Below are 16959 nucleotides of genomic sequence, written 5' to 3' on the forward strand. Positions count from 1 at the left end.
ACACACTCTGCAGCTTTCCACTGACCAGGAAGAAGCAGCAGCGTGTCTGGCCCATGATCCTTCCAGCTGTTGCTGTTGCCTAACGAGGTGCTTCACAGCTGGAGGGGCAGTGTGGTGTTGGGTAGTCCAGGCTCAGGAAGCGGTGGTTATCAGTGAGATCCAAGTCCTGAGTTAGGATTTTTTGCCTACTGATAGAAATTACAGAGCCAGAACACTGCTCGTTCTGTTTGCAGTCATTGTTCCCTCTTTCGTGTTTGTTTGCTGTATACTTTTGAATGGAGATTGTGGTGGGACAGCGGATGAATGTGACCATTAAATTTTGCTGGAAATGATGAAATGAAAGCACATTTTATATTCATACCTGGTGCATCAGTCTCCCGCCTCTACCTTCCGGCCCATCACATTCCAGTCTATTTCGGAGATTTAGATGCATTTAAGTCAGATCTCCCATCCCAGAGTACAATCTACATCCAATTATCAACCCTTAGGGATGCATTAGATGTAACTATTATATCTTCTTCTGTCAATAAAATTATAATCGCAGAATGCACAAATGTCCTACTTTGGTTTCTAAAAGCATCGTGGAAAAGAGTGAGACAAAATGAAAGGGCTGTTACGCTGCATCTTACACACGCTTATATACAGAAAATTGCCAAAATCTCAAGCTGAGGTAGGTATCTCTTTCTGTCTGCTACTGACAAATACTCATCCGTGAACAGGCAAGCGCCTGCATAAGATCTGACAGAATTAGATGCAAAGATGAATTAGGCTTTTTTCTCCATTTGTCCCCATGCCATATCCAGTGGAATCACAAGGGCCCAAGCAGCTTGCAGAGCTTCACTCAGGCCTGTCTGCACAGAAATACTTGGTTAAGTGAAGCCAAGATAATGAAAGAGTTGAATTTCAGATATGTTAGAGCTCAGTAAACCTCCTTCAGTGCTCTCCTTGAGAAATAAATTGTTCTGAGTTCTCATTAGCTTGCTCAGACCCCATTTTACTCCTGACCTAAAACATCTGTATAGGGGTTCTGTGTTCCTTAGTTAATGCACCTTAAACTTACACCTGTACTTAATTTGGCTTAACGTTCCTAAGTTTCCTCTAATTGTAGATATGCCCTAAGTGAAACAAGCCATATTTAATTAACTCAGCACAGTCCAGAGAGCAGTAGTCACTCTTTATCAGATAAAAGTCCTGTTCTCCCTTTCAGCCAGGCATGGTTAGTTACCTGTGCTCTTGAAACAATCATCTCTGATTGTAAAGAAAGAATTTCATCTCCTTAAGAAAACTGCATAGTATTTGAAATTAAAGGGAGCAAGGGGAAGGAGAAAATTTATTCTGTGTGCAGATTATTCTGTAATAGTCTGCTACAGTGTGGTTTTGCACCTTGATTTAAACTTTCTGGTATTGACTACTGTCTGAGACAGAGGAGAGGGCTAGACGACCTCTCGCTGATTGAGGAACACAGGCATTTCCAGACTCTGAGTTAAGCCTCCGTGGCAGGGCTGCAGGCAGGGCTAACAGCATCTCTCTTAGCCAGTGCATAAAATAGAATTTCATTTTCGAATGCTTCTAACCCAAATATTTCAACAGCCAAAAATGTTAATTCGAAATACTGGTATCTGGCAATTTCTATTTTAATTCTCAGTTTTTAAGTTGGAGCTCTTACTGAATGCCTAGGAAACTGGTATTTTGACACTTTTTTCTCCCTAAATCACAATGATTTGGTTAAGGATTCAGGGATCAGCAGCAGTAAGGCGAGAAGTGGGCTGAGGGGTCTTTTTATTTTTTTACTAAAAAGGCAACCAAACAAAAAGTTGTGTTTCTCTGTGGAATGTAATTAAGCTTTCTTGCCATGTATTGACTTAGTAAACAGCTTGCCACAACCAGAAGGTGGTAATAACAGTTGTTCTTCTATGTGATGTTCAGAAGAAAGGTTTACCAAGGTTCTGAAGCATATAGGTGGGATTTGTGCAGTGGCTTGTGCATAGGGTGAATGGAAGAGGTGGGATGTTAGGAGGGATCAGGAGCATAAATATAGTGGTTAGTGTTTTAAGAGTGTGGAGTTTAATGGGTGGTCAGATTTTCAATTCAGTGCTCACATGGGATTATACTCACCAGATATTTTGCTGAGCGATACCATGACGATCTGTAAAGCTCAGAGCTCTAATACACCCAACAAACCTGCAAGGATTGAAAAGTGGCAAATTTCTTCTCTGCCTCTTACACCTTAAAGGGTTCCTTACCCATAAATCAGGTACAGATTAGAACTAGATAAAGGAATTTTAAAATAAGGAGACTTCCGACAAATTGTCCTGTTGCTGTACGTCATTGCCATATCAGGGTGGAGGACTTAACACCATCAAAACTCGTGTATTTATCCTTCCAATTATCACTGTTACACCCTCTCAAGGGCTCGATACCGCTATCTCTAAAATCACTAGCTTTTCTGTAAGAAGATTAGTTATCTGTTTGCTCACAACTTCATTATAGAAATTGCTTTCCAGCATCTCTGTATGCATGCATGTCTGTGCACTGGTGTATTATATAAAATACTGGACTGCTTTGGGAGGATGCACTTTTTTGTTGTTGTTTTTACCCTTTTCCTAATTTAGAGCATCCTATGGGCTGTTTGTGCTTGAATAGGCGACTGCAATATAATTTCAGGAAGAAAACAAATGAGACTTGGAAGCAGCAAAACAAGTCCAGTTGCGGGAGGATGGGTAACAAAGGAAATGTGCCGACAATACTCCTCTGCTTTCTGTCTTTGGAGGGCTATATAATTTATAACTGTTCTCTGCAAAGCGTCTGAGACAGTGCCAGGTGATGGGGAGTTAAATTAACCCCTGTGGCGTGTAGTTATCGGCAGAGGCCAGACCTGTGGATCGATACCTCAGCACAGTGAGTCACCGTATCAACTGGGGAAAGTGAATCTGTAAGCTCCTTATTTCTCCATTCTTCTAATCGCGGGGCTGTGTCTGGCAGTGATGAAGATGGAGCAGACGCAAATGTCTGATGCTTGAAGCTCTTTGATTTCTGAGTTGATGGGGTGAAGCCAATGAAAAGCTGTGAGAGGCTCAGAGAGCTGATAGTGAATTGCCTCTTTCCAAGTCTCCAAAACCCCCTTTCTCCTTTTCCTTCCCTCCTTCCCCACAGACCCGGTTGCACTCAGTAGCTGCATGGTGGTGTGCTTGTGTGCTTTGCTTGACCGACAGATAATTTCTAGCATCACTAGTTAAGCCAATTTTTTATTATTATTAATAATAAAGGCTGTTTTAGTCTCACTTAAATGGATTAGCCTTGCTCCTGCCTGCTTTTTGATTGTTTTTGCTGCTGGAGGCTCGCTCTTCCGATGAGAGTTCTTGCAGATAGAGTTATTGCCAAGCTGGCCTGGCACTGAGGCATACCTAATACGGGGCTGGTGTAATTGGGTTTTCGGAGGGCGACCGCACCACGAGAGCGTGTCTCGCCCCAAGAGCGAGACTTTTCATCGTAGCTGCAGAAGATACTTGCACAGCTGCCGAATCAGCCGCCTCCGTTCCCGTTCCTTAGAGCTTGTGGGCGCACCACTTTTCTGCGTGCAGCCCCCTGAAGTCGTGCCTGTTGACAGCTGAGTCTTCATGCTTCCCTGAAGACCATGTGTGTCTTCCAAATCTATTACCACCCCCTCCACCTCCCTCTTTAAAAAAATAAAATAAAAAACAATTACATTCTTCCCTGTTAAGTTGTTCTAAACACCGAGGTACCCATTAGTTGTCCATACAGAGTGTGCTGGCAAATTAAGTAACGTGCTGTTCCTTTCTAGCTGCACCCACTCTCTAGAGGGTATCTAGGAGATAGTCTTCTGTAACTTGCCTAACAAAAATAAATGGGATCAAACTACTGCACCAAGTTTCTTATAAAGACAAATATAACATGTCCATCATGTCCCTTTCCTTCCCCTCAACGTAAATGAGTTATTTTTGCCTTTTGAACAATAACAGGGGTTGTCAGCCTTAAAACTAATTGTCCCTCAGGTGAGACTTGAGGCAGTTAAAAGATGAGCTGGCCTTTAAGTGAATCGTGGTAGCTGTGAACAGCACTGTGGGTGATTGGCTTCGGTGATTAATGGGGACTGAATTCACAGTTGCTCCCCAGGTTAACAGCTGAGCTTCTGGCTCCTGTTCTAAATCTTCTTCTGCCCCTTAGTTTATATTCTGGCCTCTAACCTTGCTTTCTAGTTCAGTTCTCATCCTTGTTCTGCATCCAGTCGCAGACATTGATCCTAAGCACTGGGAGTGGCTGTTCCTGCTCTGCTCTCTTTCTCTTCAAATTTTCTCTGGTCTGGGCCTAAGCTTTCAGCGTTTGCTGCTGCTTTATTCTCAGCCCATCACCATCACCACTCGCAACCGTGGAGAGCAAATACATGTGTGCAGATCTCTGCATCGTTGTTCCTACCATCGCTAGAGACATTCCGGTATAACAGGGGGAGGTATAATTTATCTCTGCGTGCTGACCTTGTTTTTCAGATTGGTTGTCCTCATCTTTTTTCTCCCCAGCTTCTCGCATGTGGTTGGTTCTTCATCCCTGAGCTCCCTTCTCCTTTATTTATATATAAAGGCACGTTTTAATGCCTACTTAATTCAGGTCAAATCAAAACCAGCTCTCAGGCTGAAACAAGAATGTCTAGAGAGAGATTTGCACCACTTAATTGGGAAAAACATTAGATTGGATGAGGCCTTTACTAGACAAATGCATGTTGTTTTTAGCTGTTTTGATTGGAAAATGTCTGCGTGAGCTTGAACAGAAATAAACAGCTTTCATTTTTACTACCGTTACTTCAGTGAAAGTTTGCTTACAGTCCCGAGACGCTGGGTGAGGCTTATGTGCAAGACTCGGGGTGAGTTTGTGGGTCTTTGAGCTCTGATGACAGCACCGTGCTTCATCTCGGCCGTAACAGAAAAGTAACTGTGACCGTAAGAATTGTCAGCCACAGGCGAGAGGCTGGTGCTGCAGGAGAACTGCATTAAAGACGTTTTCTTTGGCTCGCCGGCCCTTGAGGAGGGACTGTAAACAAGCTGCTGCCAGCGGACAAACAGGGAGACAGTAGCTGACATTGTCTGGATGCTGCGGATGGGAAGTTGGGGGCTTTGCTCCTTTACCCCTGATTTGGCATTCGTCCTTTATGCATCAGCACGAGGATCCGTGCAGAGGAGGAGGGGTTCAGATAGAAAAGGTATCGATATAGAAATTACAGGGAGCAGTATCAGGTGCGGAAAAGGGGGGCAGAAGGATGAGTGTTCCCTTTCTTCATCCCAGCAGGATTTCTGTTTGGAAGAGTGTCAAGAGAGTTGTGAATGAGTTTCCACAGGCTGACTCCAACTGGCTAGGTGAGGTCACCGTGCTTTTGAAATATTTGAGGTAGTGGTTTTAAACAAGTGCCTGCCTCAACACAAACAGGAATAAAGCAATCTTGTATAGTCTTGGTCACACAGTGACCGCTTTGTTCTGTCTTCACTGCTCGCAGTGAAATGACTTCGCTTGTTAAATTGGAGACTTTGCATCCTTTCATGGAGGCCTACCCCCATCTGAAGTCTGCCCGACTCTGCATTGCAGATACTCTGTGCTTCTGCTCTTCTAGAACCAAATTTGTATTTTCGGTTCTCATAGCGAAAGTATTGAAGCTGTGGTGAAAACAAGTAGCTGGAACCAGAGAAATCTTGCAGATTAACCCTGGCACTGCCAGCATGTGGTCCTGTACAATTCCCTGGCTGGGAAGTTTGCTGAAGCCAGCTGCCTTGTGGTAGCAGTGCCATGGTTACAGCTGCAGGCCGAAAGCAGTTTTCACGGGGGTGTACGTTCTTCCTTCTGGAAGAAGGTGACTAGCCAGGGACAGATTACACATTTAGCTTTTGTGCTCTCAAGTGTTTCTTTGTAATCACTGTTTGTTTTTTTCTTTATAAAAGGTTAATATGAAGTCACTGAGTTTGGGTTAAGGCTGAATTATGTTTTCCTTGGCAGTCATTTTTGTTTTATTGACCAGAGGATTTAAAAAAAGTTGCATTGCCCACATGTGTGCGGATCCCTCAGAATCGTGTCCTGAGCAAATAGGCCACAGACTGTATTTTTCATGCTGGATTTGGGATCATCTTTCATTTGTGCGCATTGTGTATAAGCCCGAGTGCTGGAGGGCTGGAAACGTGCAAGATTGAATGGGTCAGTTGTATGAACTGGCAAACACAAGATTTCCTCCTTCACGTGCTATGCTTCTCCGTTAAATGTTCTGCTATAACAAAGAAAGATGAAATGTTTGGTTTGTGAGGTGTGTGAAGGTTTTCTCAGAGGCTTGCCGTTCTCCTCCAAATCTCTACCAAAAGCACTTCAAATAAGTAAATAAGGCAGAAGTTTCAATACAAGGCTTACTTTGAAGCAGAACTACACCACATGTGCATCTGACACAAGCCTGCAAAAGCAAGGAAGTGAAAAGTTGAGTCCTTCTTCTGGTTAAAAAGTCTTCAAGAGTTGCTCCGAGCCCTCTGCCGTCACCATACCATGCTCACGGCAATGTTTCTGTGGATTCAGTGGATCCAAATGCTTCAAAATGGGTTTGGGGATATTTTCTCTGTAACAGGATCAAAAAGGAGAAAATGCTGTCTCTTACGAACTCTTTTCATGCAAAAAAGAACTGCCTGGAAGTTTCAAAGGCTGTTCTCATTTTCCCCTTTTTCCTTTCTCTCCCTCCCTGCTTCATGTTTTATTTGCAGGCAGACAGGGTCGGTCAGGCCCATCCCTTCCCACCCTATGACATATCGTTGTCTTTCTGTAGGATGGAGGTAGTCGGCTTGGGCCGGGGGAGGGCTCTGGCCCGAGCTCTGCGCTCCCATTTCTGTTTGTCAGCAAGCTTTGAGAGGAGGATATGAGTCACATTTATGCCAGAAATATACACTTTTTCCCTTGGAGTCCTGCTCTGAATCACCAGAACAGCTCCACGTTGCCCTAGGGCCGCCTCAGAAGGACACCGCCACGCTTTAGAGCAAGGCACGGTCTCGCTGGCTATGTGGGAGCCAAGTTTCCCACTGCTAAGGTATAGCTGCCTCAAGAGGAACATAGCAGCTGTTTTATGACAACACTATTCGACAAAACTACTTTTGCTAATGGTGAAGGGTTGCAGTACAGCATAGTATTAGTATTTCTTCCCGAACATGAAATGTAAGTGCAGCCTATATATCTCCTGGGTACTGATAAGAGAATAACTCACATGGGCTAACTTTCTGCACCGAAGAACGCTGGCAATGGGCTGTGAAATAAAGGAGGTTTTGGGGTTGTGCAGCTCAAAGTAATGTGTTTCATAGTAGGTCATGTTGTTTCGTAGCGTCTCCGGGAGCTGCACAGCGCTGCATGGTCCACGTTGCGGAGACGTTGAGGGAACATAATGGTTTGCACACCCTGCTCTGTTCTGCCCGCCCTGTGGGGCAGGTGAGAATGTGGGGCCCTCACAGCACCATCAGAGAAAACATGAGCGTTGTCAGGTAGCCTGCATCTTACGTCTGCCACCGTTTGTGGTTTTTGAAACAACACGTTATTAAGCTTTTTTAGCCCTTGTGGCTTTGAGTATGTGGTAGTTTGGGATGACTTATCTGCCGTTGGCATTGTTTTGTTGGCAGCCTCCATCGAGCTTGTTGTTGCAGAGCAGCTGTTCTCTCCTCTCCCATACCCGTCCTTTTCCAACCCTCTTACGTGTCAACCGCGCAGTACTGTTGTCTTACCAGTGATCTTGGAGAGCAGGGGTAATTTGAATTACTTTCACTGGTTCCTGCTACAGTTTTCAGTGAGAAGAATGCTCATTATTCCATTATAGGTGGGAAAAGGTCCTGCCTTCTCCCTTGTGATGCCCAGTGGCAGCAAGACAGTTGATCAGGTTATGTTTTCTTACCCTTCCACCTCAGAGGCTGATCGTCCAGTTTGCTGAGTTGTGTAAAAAGGCAAGGTCACCACCAAGGGCCGAATGTGCACACAGCTCAGCATCCGTATTAGTTCATGATTCCTAGATGTGTGGTACGTGCTGGATATTCCAAAATCTCAGGTTTTCATGTAGCTGATCCCATAATTTGTGAAATTATCCATCTGTGAGATGTGAGCTTTATGGGGTAATAGTGTTCTGTATCACCGGAGAATAGCTCACAGAAAGTTGAGAGCTTTCTCTGAGAGAAAACATCGGAAAAGGAGCATGTGCAGTATATTATCACGCTCAGTAGGAACACAGATTTTCTGGAAATTTGAGCTAAGTAGGGCTAGAAGTCAGTTGTGTTAAGTCATCCGCACAGGGTTCTGCCACCTGGTTGGGGATCTTATGACCAGCTGAGCCGTGTGGAATTTTTTAACACAAGAGTCAGGACTTACACTTTAATAAATAATCTGCCAAAGGCTTGATTTTGATTAAAGGTGGCTCTTTTGCCGCCTTTGAAGTCAGCAGCAGAAGAAAAAAGGTATAAAATGGCGGGACTTGGAGCAGTATCTTGAGCCACACGTAACATAGGTAGGTAGCATGCTGCATCCACGATTAAGGGTGTGCCTAACTCTCAGACAGCAACAGAGAAAATCTCAGGGAAAAACACAAGATTTAAGACAAGTTTTCAGTGGAATGAAGGGGTTTGTCTTGGCCGACTTGCCCCATTTCCCTTTTCTTGCTTTGTAATGTGAGCTCGAAGTTAATCCTGGGGCTTGGGGGCTTTGTTTTGTCCCCTGACAAAGTCATAAGGAAAGATTCTCGGGAAGTACTACCCACTGGCTGTCACTTAGTAGAAACCGTAGCAGTTGTTGATGGCAACAGCAAAGGTTTGAAACCAGCAGGGAGATGCAGGTCTAGCATCTGAAATCTGTGGAGTGATGGAGCTGAGGAAGATGAGACGTGCAACTAGCTTTTGAGTTTAGGGCTTGGAGCTCGGACTTTACGGCCTCAAGCTGTCTTGGAATTTGGCTGCAGTAAGCAGTCAGTGCTTCAACAGAGAAATTTCCAGCTAATCTTTTTTTCCTGAATTCGCCAGGCAGACTGCACTGAGTCAGCTCAGCCCAGTCCCCACTGTGCAGCGGCTGCAGCCAGTCTCACTCCATCACTTTTAATGAAACCAGGTCTCTGTGGTTTTCACTGATTTACTCATACGCAAGAGAAATGAGGAAGTATTTTCCTGTCTCTCTCCGATAATGAATGAGATATGAAAGAGCTTCATGGCCAGTAAGCACCCTGGAGGGACTTGAGTTTGTCAAAATGTACAAGGCGTCTTCATCAAAGTAACAAAATGATTTTCTTTCTCCTTATTCTGTGAAGTGAAAATTCACATGACAACAGCCGGAAATGTGCCTGGTTTTGCTTAGACAATAGAATTGACTTTGAAAAACCGAATGTGTGGCAAAACTGATAACATCTTTTGCATCAGTATTTTTCAGAGGTGTATCGTGCAATAATAAATGGTTGCCTGAGGCAGGCTTTAATGTGGGGCTTCTTCTGTAGCCTGGCTCGGTGTCTGCACTGTGAGCCCCTGCTTGCACAATATAGTATGTTGCGCTCAGAGCACAGCGTGGGCAATAAACATGCTTCCTTCAAGGGATGTGTCAGATTTTGTTTACCAAGAATTCCCATTTCTGTTTGCTGCCCTCCTCAAAAGTACTTTGTATACATCAGAAGGACGGAGATAAGAGTTTACAGAAGATTAAACAGGCACAAACACATTAAGAGAGACAGTAAGGGATGCAAATTGTTAAACAAAAATATTAAAGTCCACTTTAGATGTCTTCAGGGCTTCTCAGTACCTAAGCTTAATAAAATTAACCAGCTATTGCAGCTTAGCTCATGTGCTTAGCATTGCTATCAGAAGCAATCAATAGGAAATCCAGCCTTATACGGTATGGTTTTAGGGTACAAATTGTAGGCACTGCTCTGAAGTGGAGAATGGCTCCCCGGGAACATTGTCAGATGTGCAATTTGAACAAGGTAACTTGGAAGGAAAAGTAAACAACTTACTTCTCCTTATAGTTTTATATGTAAAACCGACAATGCTTGTAGAAAGTACAGACCTTGAAAAGCAAGCTGAACACTTGCTAGTCCAAGGATGAAATTTACTGGCCAACAGAGCCACCCTGCAAACTTCTCATTGAAATCCAAAGAGACAAATATTTTTTGCTGTTTCGTTTGAACATTCAGTGGAGAAAAATATTCACTGAATCTGCTATTTAGCCAACATTGCATATTAATTGTTCAGAATACTGTGTCTGTAGTGTACAATTCATGCATCACTCAGAGTCTCCTCTCTTGTACTTACTGCTTCACTTTGATTTCAGCATTTCCTGAGCTTTTAAGCAATTGTGATGTATTGATTACCATGGAATTCATGACTTTCCATCCCCTAGGGAGTCTACATGTGTTTGGCTGCGATGGAAGCAGGGAAATATCTTGGCACTGTTGTCTTTGTATTCTGGATGTATGCTAGATTCGAACTGGGTGTGATATTTCAGATAAGTTCAGTTTTGTGATTTCTAACCCATCAAGTGAACGCAAGAAGGAAGTAGAGGAGAAAAACCAAGCTAATTGTTAGAGAAACACCTCAACATGCAGGCTGTCTTCCTGCGTGTTTTGCTGCTTCAGAATCCATTTTTATATGACTAAACTATTAGTAACATTGTTGGCCATCTCCATCACTTGCAATGCTTTCAATGCTCAGTAGCCGTGTCGGAAAGTTAACTGTGCAATTAAATGATTTGTGGAGCACGGGGGTTGGCTCTAAGGAAAAGCAGGGGCTGGCACCTTCTCCTGGAAGGAGCCAAGTGTGTGCGCGGGTGGAATTCGGCCCGTGCTGGCAGCCTGGCTGCCTGGGCACCTGCGCCTTATCCGTACACATCCTCAGACTGAACAGACTCACAGCTGTTGACCTTTAAGAAGCGATCTCTGAGGTGATATTTCCCTCACAACAAGATCATGAGCAATAGACCTGTCACCTGTGGTACCAGTTGCAGAGCTGCGTTAGTATGATTTCAGATTTCAGGCGCTCTGATGCTCTGCGCGACGTCTCTGATTCACTGCTTCTTGTAAGGAAAAGCTCAGCACCGTTCCTATGCCGAGCGGAGCTAAGTCCTGTGTTAATGAGGAGCGTGAACTATATCTCACCTATAGAGAGAGAAGTTCCTCCAGATAAATATTCATAGCATTAAGAATGCATCGCATGGAGTGAAAGCTCCAAATACAGTTTCCACTGCTGTGGGTCCTTTACCAGCAGAAAGAATGGTTCTAAAATCTATTTAAAATTAACAAAAAGAATCATTAAGCAGAGTAAGATTTTTAAAAATGCACTTTCAAGCTGGGAAACCACCTCATTTAGTATAATGAGTGAGCAGATCCTTGGGCCCTGAAGAAAAGCAAATTGAAACAAAATGGCTCCAGCACTGACTTGCATAATGATAGACTTGAGCACGTGTCCTGGCAAGTAATGATCCCATCTTTCCCACGGGGCTTCAGAAAATAGAGTTTATTGTGACAGAAGGCTCTGGCCAGGACACTGTTTCCATCAGGAAGAAAAAAAAAGGAGGGCTGGTAACAATATGAATATGGAGTGGAAGACGAGAAGGAAACAAATTAGAGAAGTTTAAGGTTGTGTGCACTGGTGAAGAGAATAATGATAGTGCTCACAGAAGTAGAGTGGGAGGGCAAGAAAAGGGGAAGGGCTCAAGGCACAGCAAACCTGTGAGGAAGGATGAATTGTGGCAGTTGAGAGCAGCTTCCAAAGAGCAGTTGGTTAACTGGGTTAAGAATGAATGAGCAATCGCTAGTGGGAAAAGTAACCCTCTTGCCAATCCTAAAAGCTGCTTTCCACCTCCTCACATGTGTATGCTGAGAGAGCAGGAACTGACTCACCAAAAATGTGGTGGTACAGCACTGATGGCAGCAGTGTACCTGTATCAGCCCCACGTTATCATGTCTTCCTTGTGGAGTGAAGGTTTTCCTTAAGGAGGAGAAAGAGTTGGCCAATTTCATCCTTTGCCTTTCTGCTGAAATGTCAGCTGGAGACTAGCATGTTGAACGGCTGCATGAAGTACAGAGCTCTGAGATGTGGGTGCCATTTCCTGGGAACTGGACTGGATCCCTCAGCTGCTATTTCACAGAAGTTACTGGGCACTTGTGAAATGTGAACGAAGCAGTGGGTCCCAGCCGACATATGCTAGGATTCACTTCTGCCACCCCCAGACTAGTTGGAGATCTCACTCCATTTGTAAGTTTCACCTGGCACTTAGTCTGTTCTGGCCAAGTATATTTAGTGGGTCACTGTGCCCTGCAGCAAAATCACTTGTCCTCTTTGCAGGTGTAGTCTGGAGGACTGAGGATCCTTGATAAGGCACTTTGTGAGGAAGGCAGTAGCGGGATCATGTTCTCCAGAACATCAGTCAGCTTGGCCCAAACAAAGTGTTTGTCACAGTGTAGTTAATCTGCAGTTAGGTTACTACCCTTCAGAGTAACATCAGAAAAAGCCCAACTGTCCTCATCTGTTCTAGCTCGAAATGCAGAAAAAGCATGGGAGTGGTGTAGTAACTGCTTGCATACCCATCAAAACTTGGTGGTCCCGTTGGAACAACACTGTCTGTTCTGCATGCAGCCTGCTTGCTGCTTGATCCTTCATCCATTCCCTTTTATCTATCGTTGTGCATGGGAAGCAGGGAGACTCTTTGTTCCTCTGTCTGTGGCTTCTGTCGTTTTTTCATTATTGCACACTGTCAAAATGTTGTCTCTCCTCACACCTCCCTTTCGCTTGGCTCCCTTTGGAATTCATGCTGAAAGATGAAAGCAAAACCATCTTTCTTGGCCACTGAAAAGGCAGAAGGTTCATTCTGATGTGCGTAGCCTGTGGAGACACAGAGATCACACTGGGGATGGAGAGGAAAATATTTGAATGGAGAGAAGCCATCTGTTTTCTCTGGTAAGGGCATAGCCTACCTTCTCATGGATTCTGGGATGTTTGCTTGCTGAAAGGGCACCTATAGCCTTGTCTTCCCGAGCATCTGCTCTGCCACTTGAACAGATCCATAGTCTGGTCAAGCACTACATTAGCAGGCAACTCATCAACTTCTTCTATAGATAAGAACACACAGATCTATGTTTCATCCTCCTACAAATCTCCACTGACTGCAAGACTGTCCTGTACCCCAGCTAAAGCCTTTCATTGGAATGCAGGCACACGTGAGTGCCCACCCCTGTGTTTGCACTGTATGCAGTGTTTAGAGCCAGCTCTTTCTAGATTGTTGTTTCCAAGGCAGATACTCCTTCCAGGTACCTCAAAGGAAGAGCAGAGGGTGTGGGAGTAGGTTGATGATCGTTGGCATTCAGCATAAGGACCCCTGGAAAAATTGATAGGCTTTTCAGCTTTCTGAGAGCAGTGCTGTAAACTGTAAGGGAAGCTGCTGACTCTTGAAATATTGGTCTTTCCAGCCACTTTGCAAACAAGATTTTGAGAGAAGTCTTCATATATGATCCAAAATGAGATTTGTGTGTCCCCTTGCATGCACCATCCTGAGCAAGAGCTGTGTCAATGAGGAACTTGTTAGGAAATAAAATCTCCAATGTGACCTTTAAAATCTGCCCTTGTTCTGTTTAATTTTTATTTATTTATTTATTTTTACTCTGCCTCGTTTGTGTTTTCAGTAATTGTTAGAAAACTTGTGCTTTCTACGTGCAAATGTGTTGTAATGCAAAAGATAGAAATGCCATTACTGTCGCACTAATGTTACAAAGCACCTAGAAGTGGTAGATACATTTTTAGCTTTTCAGCACTCTCCTAACACCACTTTTGGTACGGAAGAGGAATATGTGACCGTGGCTTCAGAAGCAAGGACGTTGCCAGGACTCTCGCATTTCTATTCTGGATTCCTTCTGCCTATCCAAGTGAACCACTGTCTTAAATCTGGCGTGATCCTGAGGTCCTCTCAGACAGTGGAGTTGCCAGAGATCCCAGGTCTCCTTTCAGGAAAGCTGAGCTGTCAAAGCCCCGGGCAGGGCGGGATTTCAGCGTATGCAGTTCCCTTCTGACAATGTGCGTCTCTGCAGTTTCAGCTGGACTCCCTCATCTTTGCTTCCTTTCTCAAATTTTTGTGTAATGTTGTTATGTCTGTTCCCTCACATACCTGAGCCCACTGGAATTTAAGGTTTAGAAGTTGCTTCTTTTTTTTTTTTTCATGTACTGACTGCATTCAGTGCTGTTCAAATTCTGTCGCTGATCTCCAGAAGACCAGTATGTTTGTTTGCTTTTTACAGCAAGTTCTCAGTTACTCTGATACTATTAATGTAAGTCACAGAAACTGTTCATGTCCCAAAGATTTGCTGCAGCCTTAGGAACAGAAAAGCAGGCCCATTTTGCACCATCCCACCGTAACTGTCCCAGCAGCTCAGAGGCAATGCAGACTTAATGTCCCAGCCAGTGTGGCAGTGCAGAACACGTGGCGGAGCAGTGGGTTCTGCGAGCATGGACTAAAGGGAATGGGTAAGCAGCAAGAAAATGAAGCCTGCCTGAGCTTGGAGGAAGGACTGAGCCTCTGAGCTGCTCCAACACAGGAGTCTTTCTTGTTTCCTGAGCAGGTATGGGACTTCAGTTATTCTGCATTCACAGTCCTTGCTCCCCTTTGGAAAGAGTCAGATATTCTGTCTTAATACATTTGCTGTTTGAGGAATGGAAGGTTTATCACTGTCCTTGAAAAGTAGAATTAATGCAGTTGCTTCTATAGTGCCAATTAAATCCTCTGTTTAATTCTGGGTGCCAGCTGGAGATGTTTGTGACTGAGACTTTAGATGTACTTGTCTTAATGCCTCTGTTTTAGCTGCTGTTGGTGTTTTCCCTGTCTCTGGTGTCTTATATTCCAGGCCAGTTGTTTCTGAGGGCATTAGCAGACCCCAATTTCTAATCCCCCACATTCATGGGTTTCTTGTTCAACCCCTCCCTTTGATCTTGGACCAAAAACTCCCTGCATTTACTTGCGTGTGTATCATCAAGCCCAGGGCAGTCTCATCCTTACATATGGAAAGGAATTAAATTAATAGCTGGTTTAGAACTTTTGGACAGTAATTTGGCCAAATGCTCTCGGAGGGCAAGTCATGTTTGGGTTTGTTGAGTTATTGCAAATTGTTTTTCAGTCCTGCCACTGCTGGAGCACCTTCCCCGCTTCTTGCTGCGGCTGCAGGCCAGGTATCGGCCATTGCAGGACAGCATCCAGGTGGCACCTCTTGGGTCAAACTGATGGCTCCGATTCGGGCTGAAGTTCATTTGTGTCCACCAATAAATTCAGCAGATCTCGAAACTTTGCAATGACCAAGTGATGATGTAGCAAATGAGGGTGATTTTTCTTGTGTCTCCTTTCTTTCTAAGTTAGCCTCTGTTTCAAACATAGTGAACGTTTTCTGAATGTAACTGTGCAGACTTAGCCGTCTGTTATTGTATTCAGAAATATTGTTATGATGACAGTAATTCCTTAAGCTAATTCATTGGGCTGCTTGCTCTTCTTGCAGAGCTCCAAGGTGATCGGTGGCCATGAGTGCAGAAGCCTGATCAGTCCCATTTTCCAAAGAAGCCATCCAAGATTTTCTTGAGCAGAACCAAATGCTTTTTCTTTAGGACTGCATAGCAATAGAAGAAATGAATAAAAGGACAGCTAGTCTCGGCATGTTCTCTGGCAGCAAGTTAAATCATAGTAGCCTGCATTGTCAACACACAACGTGGAGCAAAGAGAATGTAGCACTCTCTCTAATCGCTTTCCTTGTGTTCAGGCTTCCACTTAGACTTGACTCATTGGGCTACTTGTCAGCTGGCCTAGCTAGCTTGTCATGGTACCTGCTGTGTCTCTTCGACCCTTCTGTCTCCCTTGCATGAATGACAACTATTTAATAAGGTTATTATAGGAAGACGGACCTGGCTGCAGGTCTCTGTTAGAAGAAGCATTGCCACCGATTCTTAAGATGAATAGCTACGTTGCCTCATTTCCCAAAACCACACATAACAAGAGGTAACTTCTCAAATGAGATTTTTATTTTTATGATGAAGAAAACAATCTTTTTCCTTACCCCTCCCCCTTTTTCTTTCCCCAGGGAGATCTGGTATTAAAATATTCAGCTGTCTGTCTCATTTCTCAACATGCAATTTGTCAGGAAGCGAGTTTCCATTAAATTCTTGATAATTAGCATACTTGGACTTTGATAGACATTTTTTCTTTTTGCAACAATATTTTTTTTCTTAGCTCATTATCTACATGCAAGATCAGTCAGCTAAATTTCTATCTGTCAGACATCTCTATCTTGGTTAATTTTTAACCACTTTGAGGCCTCTAAGTATTGCAATGAATTACTGCACTGGTTCTCAGGTTTCACATGGGTCACAGCTGAAATGAGTTGGGAAAACTCTGCCTAGAACATGCTGAATGTTTTTTGTTTTTTTTTTTTTCCTTTTGTGCTGCCTGTTTCGAAATTATACTTTTCCCTGTTTTCGATGATAAAAAAGGGAGTAGGAGTTCAGGCCTGGATGTCACTGGATGTGCTACTGCAGCAGTGGGGTGGTATTTAGAGAGCCTCAATCCTTTAAAACAGGGAATTTAGTATTTGGAAGGGGCTGGCAGGACTTCAGGCAGCTTCTCTATGTACATTATGCTTGGTTGTAGCTAGGCATATTGAGCTCGTTACTACCACAGGCACTGGATTCAACTAATTTTTTATTATTCATCACAATGTGTTCTTTGACTAAATTGAGTTTTCCATTGCTATTGCAGCTGCTTTCTCAAAAGAGCCGGTTATAAATGCACAGCCTCTTTTTTTCCTAAACATACTGCTTAAGAAGCACATGGACATGGCTATATTAACATACAAATCTCTTCTTGCCTAGTTACTCATCCGCTGGCCTTTTCTCCTGTGGGTGGCTGTTGTGAAAGAGCTTTTCAAAGTGCAAACGCTGATGCAAGTTCTGAAGT

The 16959-nt window shown here is 43.9% G+C and overlaps 1 protein-coding gene across 3 annotated transcripts in view; it reads left to right on the forward strand.

The window, feature by feature from the left end:
• Nucleotides 1–16959, forward strand: part of LOC106043321 (transmembrane protein 263-like) — a 195821-nt gene that overhangs the window by 123199 nt on the left and 55663 nt on the right. The window lies entirely within an intron of this gene.

Source organism: Anser cygnoides, chromosome 5 (assembly GCF_040182565.1).
Source record: "Anser cygnoides isolate HZ-2024a breed goose chromosome 5, Taihu_goose_T2T_genome, whole genome shotgun sequence".
NCBI classification, from domain to species: domain Eukaryota; kingdom Metazoa; phylum Chordata; class Aves; order Anseriformes; family Anatidae; genus Anser; species Anser cygnoides.